Here is a 9,624-nt window from a genome sequence, read left to right on the forward strand (position 1 = left end):
TTAAATTTTAGTAAAGTTAATTTTTTAATAATTATAAATAGTGGTAACAAAATTAGGTACTCTAAAAAAATACTCTAAGATACTCCTCCGTTTTTAATTTTAGATTTTGAATTTGTTTATATGAAATTCACTTTCTTTATTCAGTAAGCTACAAACTAGCCGATCTAGATGACAACACCTGGTAGCTGCCACTGGATTCCAAATTCGGATGTAGAACACTAGGCAGAGGAAAGTATAATTTAAGGTATAACACAACAGAAACTTACAAAAAAAATTATCCTCTACAGTAATCGAAAGTCATTGTCATGCGGATCAGCAATACAGCAAGCATAAAAGGCTGCAAAATACCCCGTAATCGAGACAGAATATATCGTACATGAGTCAAAGTAGTGTCTGGTATGACCGGATACTAACATTCGTGTCCGTAGTGAATCCAAATATACATATCAGACATTTTGAAGTGGTTCCAATGACTTTGTACAAAGGGTCTAAGAAGATCCAGACATTCTTCACTGAAAACTGTATTACACCTTGAACTACACTTTCATATGCCTGGTACTTTATATTATTCAGAGTCAGCAGTCAGGTGTTGTCATCATGATTGGTTAGTTCTAAATGAAATAATTTTATAATTTTCTAATAAAATCGTGGTCTAGATAGGTCTGATTTTAGTAAAGAAAACAAAATTGAAGTGGAAGAAGACTAAAAAAATAGATTTGTCATGTAAACAACAATAGAGTATTTTAGAGTATCTGAATATCTCAGAGTACTTATTGTTATTATCAATTATTTATTATTAAAAAATTAACTTTACTGCAAATCAAGCATAGTTTTCATGTATTATTGTTAGATTGGTCTTAATTTTTTTTTTTTGAAAATTTAACTGTCGAGGATATATTTGATATAAATCGAAAACTTCTGAAACAAAATTAAAACAAAATAAAATTTATGGATATTTTTAAAACTTTTGCCAAACTCCAGGAATAAAAGAATCTTGGAGATGAGACTGTAAATGTTGCTGTCCCGGATTTGGTGGAGAGTGATTTGCATGCTGTTCATGTAGACTATGCACAACATGAGGATTTGGAAGGCTGGACTCAAGTGATTAGGAAAAGAAAGTATAAAATGGGTCAAAAGTCTTTTCCTAGCATCCATCAAGTCCAACCAAAAGTAAAGAAGACTCCTACCAAGGCTACCAATACTGGGACAAGGCCTAATCACCAACGTACAACACATGCTACTGGATCCAAAGTAAAATTAAGCAGGGGCATCAATATTGGAAAATCGGTTAGTGTGGCTTCTTCGGGGACCCGGCATAATGTTCATCATCAGCAGCAAGGTAAGACAACAAATGGCACTGTGCGAAAGCGTCCTCGCCCAAACTCTTTGCAGAATTCACCAGTAGATAAGGATGGAGCATCGACGGCGGGTATAGCGCAAGTTTCGACGGAAAAAATTGGGCTGCAACTTGAGAGTCCATTAAAGGCAGGATCATCGAAGACATGAACATCATGTTGAGTCTCAGGTTTGTTATTGGAGCTCCCTTTTTACTGTTTTTATGGATAGTTTCAATGTCATAGCCTGGAATGTGAGGGGTGCGTCTAACAAGATGGCCCGTGTGCATTGCAAAAATTTGGTGAGAATATATAAACCACCTTTCTTCTTTCTCTTTGAGACTCATACCATATTTAATAATTTGAAGAATTTTTTGGATAAGTTGGGTTTTCATTGTGTTGGTATCGAGGAAGCAGTAGGACACAGGGGTGGCATTTGGTTTCTATCTTCTATTGCTAATGCTTCTTGTGTGGTTATTGATTAAATTGACCAATGTATCACAGTGAAAGTGAGTGTGGATAACTTAGTTTGGCTTTGTAGTGCAGTATATGGGAGTCCTCAATTCAAAAAAAGAAGTATGCCTTGGGATCATTTGCGTTCTATTAATTCAGGCCATAATAGACCGTGGATGGCCGTTGGTGATTTTAATGAGATTGTGGCACCAGACGAGGGTACAGGTGCTTATTTTTCTTCTCACAGAACTAGTCTATTAGCTACTACTCTAGATGACTGTGAGCTCTTTGATCTTAAAGTGACTGGTAGGAGATATACTTGGTATAGAGCAGTTTAGGCTGGCAGGGACTTAGCTAAAAGGTTGGATAGAGCTCTAGTTAATGAGGCGTGGATGACAATATTTCCTGAGGATTATTCTGAAATTCTTAGCAAGCTTCATTCTTATCATTGTCCTATTTTAGTTCGTTGTCATGGTGGCCCCAGAGTGAAAGGTTCTCGTCCTTTTAGGTTTCAAGCTGCGTGGACAACACATCATTCTTATAAACATGTTATTAGTAAGGCTTGGAATCTAGAGTTTGGAGGCGTTACTGAAAGGCTTAAAATGGTTCAACAGGCTTCTTTGGACTTCAACTCAAAGATTTTTGGAAATATTTTTGTGCGAAAAAGTAAGCTGAAATATCATATTGATCAGATTCAACAGCGTTTGGAGGTTACCGATGTGTTATCTCTGAGAATTAAAGAAGCTGAACTGAGGGAAGATTACAATAGGCTTTTATTGCAAGATGAACTTTTTTGGTACCAGAAATCTAGAGAGCAGTGGGTCAAATATGGGGATAGAAACACTAAATTCTTTCATCTTCAGATTTTGGTGCGTAGAAACCATAATAGAGTACATGGATTATATGTTAGAGATGGGTCTTGGTCTACTGATCCAGATATTCTCCAGGAAGAAACCCTCTCTTTTTACAAGAATCTCTTTGGTACAACGGAAGAGGTTGAGGTTGATTGTTTAGGGGATGTTCCGATGCCCACTATAAGCACTAAGGCTTGTGCTAGGTTAATTGATCCTGTCTCTTTTGCAGAAGTTAAGTCAGCAGTATTCAGTATGAGCCATTTTAAGGCTCCTGATCCAGATGGCTTTTAAGCTTATTTTTTTTTAAAGAATATTGTGAGATAGTAGGCACTGAGATTTGGAATATTGTCCAAAGCGCTTTTTTGGGAGAGTACTTAAATCCTAGCATCATGAAAACTCTGATTGTGCTTATTCCTAAAATTGATAACCCTACCTTTATGAAGGATTTTAGGCCTATTAGCTTGTGTAATGTTGTTTATAAAATTATCACAAAAGTATTGACTAATCAACTTCGGCCTTTTCTTCCAGATATTGTTAGTCCTTTATAAAGAGGTTTTATTCTGGGTCATGGTACTCCTGATAATATTATTGTGGCCTAAGAAATTCTGAATTTCATGAAGCACACAAAATCCAAGAAAGGTACTCTTACTTTTAAAATTGATCTTGAAAAAGCTTATGATAGGATGGATTGGAGGTTTTTGGAGAGTACTCTCATTGCTTTTAGTTTTTCTATCATCATTGTTAATTTAATTATGAATTGTGTACGTGCATCATCTCTTTCTATTATGTGGAATGAGAATAGATTGGATAGTTTTGCTCTTAGAAGGGGACTTAGACAGGGCAATCCAATGTCTCCTTACTTATTTGTGCTTTGTATGGAAAGACTTGCTTGCTATATATCTCATAAGGTGGTCGACGGTGTGTGGAAACCAGTTTCTGTCACTAGGGGTGGCTCACAATTTTCTCATTTGATGTTTGCAGATGATCTCTTACTCTTCTGTCAGGCTACAAAGAGTCAGATCCAAATGGTCATGTATTCTCTTAACATTTTTTGCAAGGCATCTGGCATGAAAGTGAATCTTGAAAAGTCTAAAACTTTTTGTTCTAAAAATGTGACTGCTCGTAGAAGAGATATTTTTACTAGTGTTTCTTCAATACGTTTTGCTTTAGACTTAGGAAGATATCTTGGAGTTAACCTTAATCATTCCCGTGCCAGTAGGGCTTCTTTTCATTTAGTGATTGAAAAGGTGAGGGGAAGATTAGCTAATTGGAAAGGAAGGCTTCTAAATAAAGCAGGGAGACTTTGCCTGATCAATTCTGTTGCAGCATCCATTCCTGTCTATCATATGCAGGTATCTTTTTTTCCAAATTGGATTTGCGATAAATTGTTTTCTATGATGAGACAATTCCTTTGGAAGGGTCAAGTTGATGGTAGAGATCTTTCTCTTGTTAATTGGAGGACCGTGATCACTCCAAAGAAGTTTGGTGGCCTGGGTGTTAGAGATCTTGCGTGTGTTAATATATCTTTACTTGGTAAATTGGTTTGGCAACTTTTTCATTATCAGGACAAGCCTTGGGTTGCTCTATTGAGGGCGAAGTATCTGAGGAATGAGGGAGTTTTAGATGGCCCTGTCCCTTGCAATGCTTCTCATGTTTGGAAGAGTATCTCAAAGGCTTTTGGTGCTCTTAAGGATGCCTTCTCTTGGTGCGTTGGGTCACTTGATCAATCTTTTTGGTTTGACAATCGGAGTATTGAGGGCCCAATTGCTCAAGATGTCCCTTTTGTACATATATCTGACTCTGATTTAACTATTAGAGACGTTTGGAAAGATGGTCAATGGAATCTCCATGATATTTTCTCTATCATTCCAGAAGATGTCAAACAGCGTTTGAATGCTTATAATCCGAATTTGAATGCTGGAGAGAGTTCAGGTTGGTCGTGGGATGTGGCATCTTCTAGACTCTACTCACCTAGGAGTGGGTACAGTTGGCTAGCCAAAAGAAAGTTTGACTGGAATGAGCATGATAATTGGTTGTGGGTATGGCGACTGCATATTCCTGAGAAGTACAAGTTCTTGATTTGGCTCAGTCTTCATAATGCTATTACTACGGTAGAGTTTTGTTTGGGTCGTGGTTTAGCTTTATCTAGCACCTGTCATCGGTGTCAGAATGGCTCTGAATCCATTCTTCATTGTCTTCGGGAGTGCCCTAGTGCCAAGGAGGTCTGGAACCTTTTAGGCCTGTATTAAGATAACTTGAATTTACATGATTAGCTCTACAGAGGTGCAAGGAGTGGAGATGTTTTTCTTTTCTTTTCGACCATCTGGTGGATTTGGAGAAGTAGGAATCATGACTTATTTAATATAGATGATTCTTGGAGTGCTAGTAAAGTGGTGAGTTTGATTCGTAGTTCAGTAAGGGAGTTTCACACTATTTTTGCTATGCATCAATCTTTGTCTCCTCCTTCGCTTTGTTTGCATTGGGTTCCACCTCCAGTTCATTCTGTTAAATTGAATTGTGATGCTAGTTGTTTTGCTCATTTTGGCTATGCTGGTTTTGGTTGTATCATTCGCAATCCTGATGGATGTTGGTTGAAAGGTTGCACTGGAAAAGTCGAAGTGTGCAGTGTTCTTTTTGCTGAATTGTATGCAATTTGGGGAGGTTTACTTCTTGCTTGGGAGAGTGGATTTCGTGAGGTTATTTGTGAGACAGACTGTTTAGAAACTCTTTTCTTGGTAGAATGCTTGGTAAGGACATTCCGGAATGGGATTTGGCAAAGCATATACAGGAGGTTATGAATTGAAATTGGAGAGTCTCTATTCTTTTAATTCAGAGGACTGCAAATAGTGTTGCAGATTGTATGGCTAAAGCAGCTGCTTCTGTCGCGGACATTCACTCAAATTGGAGCCAACCATGGAGTGAGCTTCAACATCTAATAGATTTAGATATGACCCTAGCCAATTAATTTGGTTTTGTCTCTTTTTTTTCTTTCTTTTCTATTTAGTCACAAAAAAAAAATTTATTTTTCAAACTTAAAATTCTGATCTTCATTTTTTTCCTCTTTTGTTCATCATCTATATTTTTGTGCCTATTATATCTTGTACAATAAAAAATTATGTTGCCTAATCGAAACCAATTTCATTTTTCAACTATCTCCTTTCTCTTTTTTTCAACTATTTAAGTTCTTTTAACTGGCCCAAACATGTCTCATACATGAAAAAAAAAAACACGAATTAATATCATTAATTTTACTTGTCAAAAATAAAAAACGAAATCTCAGAATTGCTCCACAATCAATAAAACTTATATGCATTACAGTTTAAATTTGACACGTAGCGTCAGCATTACATGTTTATTTTTTGCGTGCTCATCAGAAAATTTCTCATTGAGTATGCTTCTTAAATATTGCATTTAGATTCAATTTTCAGTTAAGGTTAGATATAGTTTAAGAATTCTCTCTAATGTATGTGAATAGATGTGTCTTGTGTGTGTGAGTAATGTATAATGACAAAAAAAGAAAGAAATAATGATAATAATATTAATATTATATATATTTTGTAACTCAAACAACTTGGTCCTCACAGAATATTATTCTGTTGATACTTTGTTTGAGAAGAAAAGCTAAAGGGATCATTCTCCACCACCCTTCACTACCTCAAACAAAATATAAGAGGTCTCCAATTGAGAAAGAGTTGAAAAGCAAGATTGAAAATGGAATTATATCCAAACATATGCCTCTTCAGTGGAACATATCACTCGAAAAGATATACAGCAGCAGCATAGAGTGCAGCTTTTGTTTTTTGGCGCTACAAAATACAAATCCATTGCATTGTTTGAGTCTGAGAGTTGAGGATATTTTTTTTTGTCATACAACAACTGCAATTTTTTTTTTTTATGGAATTACTAAAAATTGTCGACGAAAATTTTATTAAACATAAATTCTTAAATATTCGAAGGTTGGAAGTCAACGACTAATTTCTAACTCTATTAAAATTCGTTTTTGAATAAACAAAAAACTAATTACGAAATTGTCCACATGGTTTCATCACGAAACTAAAAAGAGGTTTTAAAACCTCTAAATCGTTCTATTATACGACTAGGGCTGGAAGTGAGTCGAGCTGAGTCGAGCTAAACCAAGCTCAAGCTCGGCTCACAAAAATTGAGCTTGGCTCACGGCTTGACTCATTAATAATCGAGCCTATTTCTTAAGCTCAAGTTCGGCTCACTGAAAGGTCACGAGCTGGTTCGAGCTCACGAGCTGGCTCAAATAATAAAAACATAAATACATAATCTATAATTCTATATCAATAAATTATAACTTATATATTTTATTCATTAATATATATATATATAGTACTATTTCATATGTATATATATAATATTAAAAGTATAGATTAAATGCATATATATATAATCGAGTCAGCTCACGAGCTAATGAGCTGAGCTTATCCAAGCTCAAGCTCGGCTCATTTAATTTATGAGCTCAATTCCAAGTTCGAGCTTGGCTCACTAGCTCACGAGCTTAGCTTATCGAACTATTAACGAGTCGAGCTCGAGCTAGCTCATGAGCTGGCTTGACTCACTTCCAGCCCTATATACGACTACAATAGCTAAGGAGGTATTTATAACCTCTTATTAGGTTAAAACAAAGAAAACCCTAAAGCCCATAAACATAAGGCCCAATCTAGTAATTAAATAAACATAATCAACATACATTAAATAAAATATTCTAAAAATATAAACTAAAATATCTTCTAAATAACTCTTGAACTCTTCATATCACGAACATTTGAAGCACGTATCATTCTCCTCCTCTTCAAAAAAGATTCGTCCTCGAATCTTGTAGATAGAAAAAAATAATATATGAAAAGGACAATAATTACAAGGAAGATAATTTTTTTTTTTTGGTTTTTTTGTTTTTTTTTGTTTTTTTTTTCACTTTATGCTTTTTTTTAGCAATAATGAAACGCAAACGAAAACAAGAACACAAGAACAAAAAGAAAGACGCGATAGACACTAGACTCTTTTTTTTATGATAAAAGAAGAACAAATATAGATTAATAAGAATTAATCTAATACCTGAGCTCTGATACCAAATGATAAGGTTTATTTAATACGATGATGGTTTGAATTTGCACGGATTCTAAATGTTCAAACTTACGATGTTGTTTCAGTTGGTTATCGTTACGAGAATGACTCTATTCTATACGTGACTAGGGACTAGAATAGAATAAATATTATTTAAGAAATTTGGTTTTAATATTAGTATTTGATTAAATTAATATTAAAAAATTTTAAATTATTGTCTCAAATTATATATTATGAGTATTTTTCGTGAATGTGCTATTTTTATAATGTATAATTATACTGATTTAAAAAACATCTTAATTATAATTATATAAAAAGTTAAACATAAATTTATAATTCTAATTGCTATAAATATGATACTAACGTTCATAATGGTAAATTGATATTGCAATAATTAATTTCTATAATTATGTTTGTACTACTAAAGGCTATATATAGTGTTTCTTTGTGGTTAGTGAGTCTAAATCTAAGAATTAAAGCATTTTTTTCTAATTTATTATTTTTTTTGATTGGGCAATTGTTTCTAAGGAGCTTTGTAGGTCAAGTTCAAGTCACATCCCCTCTACGTTTTCTACGTTTGTCAAAAAATATTCGAAGTGGAGCATATAATGAGATCGAATTTCCTCAATTTAGGTTCATTTTGAAAAATTCGTGCCAACCTTGAAGATGCAATTCAAAGATTGGTACTGTATTTAAATTTTTTTCTCTTAAACTTTTTGTATTAAAAATAATTTTATAACATATTATATATATTTTTTAGAAACTACCGGTCTTTTTGTGCATTAATGCAATGCCATTGAAGAGAATAAAAGTCAATTTAATTTGACAATTTTAACAAGGAGATAGTTTGAATTTGTACCGATTCTAAGTATTCGATCTTATGATGTTATTTCGGTTGGTTGTTACGAGAATGACTCTAATCTATACGTATCTAAGGATTAGAATAGATTAAATATTATTTAAATAATTTAGTACTAATATTAGTATTTGATTAAATTAGTTTTAGAGAAATTTAAATTGTTGTCTCAATTTATATATTATGACTATTCTTTATGGATATGTTATTTTTAAACTTTTTAATATGATTTTTTTTAAGTTTGTTTTTTTTATATATGTATAACCTTTTTTTGTATTTCAGATTAGTAATGTAATTATTAAGAAAAATGTAATTTATTAATAAATTAGAATAATTAAAAATTTAATTAAGATTAACTAACATCTGTTTTGGACACAAGATTGATTAATTAAGATTAAGGCGTGAAAAAGGAAAAAGAGTCACAATACGTGATTTTGCTTTCTTGCTAATATATAAAAATACATGAAAAAAAAATTAAAATATCACCATTTAAAAAAAATTGTTAATCATACACATGAAAAGGGATTGGGGAATATGCATGGATATAAAAAATAAAAAATTATTACTGGATTGTAGAATAAACCCTCGTGTTAGTTTCTTCTCATAAATAATCGATAGGGCAGAGTGGCACACTATTGTGAGTTTTCTTCTTAAAACATGTAGGATCCATTTTATGTTGAGTGTGACTTTGTGACCAACTATTTCGTAGAGCAACATGGACATGCATTCGTGCATAACAATTTGTTTATTTGAGGCCCAAGAAAGTCTATATATCGTGAAATCACATGGTGATTACATAAGAACGCAACACGGAAGTGTAGTGTAAGACTCACAAAAATTGACTTACGGTCTGTCTCGTTAAAAAGATCAATTTTATATATTGTTTATTTATCAATAAATTATAAATTTTTTATTTGTCTTACATCAAAATTATATATAAAATTTAAATAATTAAGATCTAACATATATATATTGAGTTAGGTCATGAGCTAATGAGTTGAGTTTATCCAAGTTTAAACTTGACTCATTTAATTTATGA

Source organism: Arachis ipaensis, chromosome B09, assembly GCF_000816755.2.
Source record: "Arachis ipaensis cultivar K30076 chromosome B09, Araip1.1, whole genome shotgun sequence".
In the NCBI taxonomy this organism is placed as follows: Eukaryota; Viridiplantae; Streptophyta; class Magnoliopsida; order Fabales; family Fabaceae; genus Arachis; species Arachis ipaensis.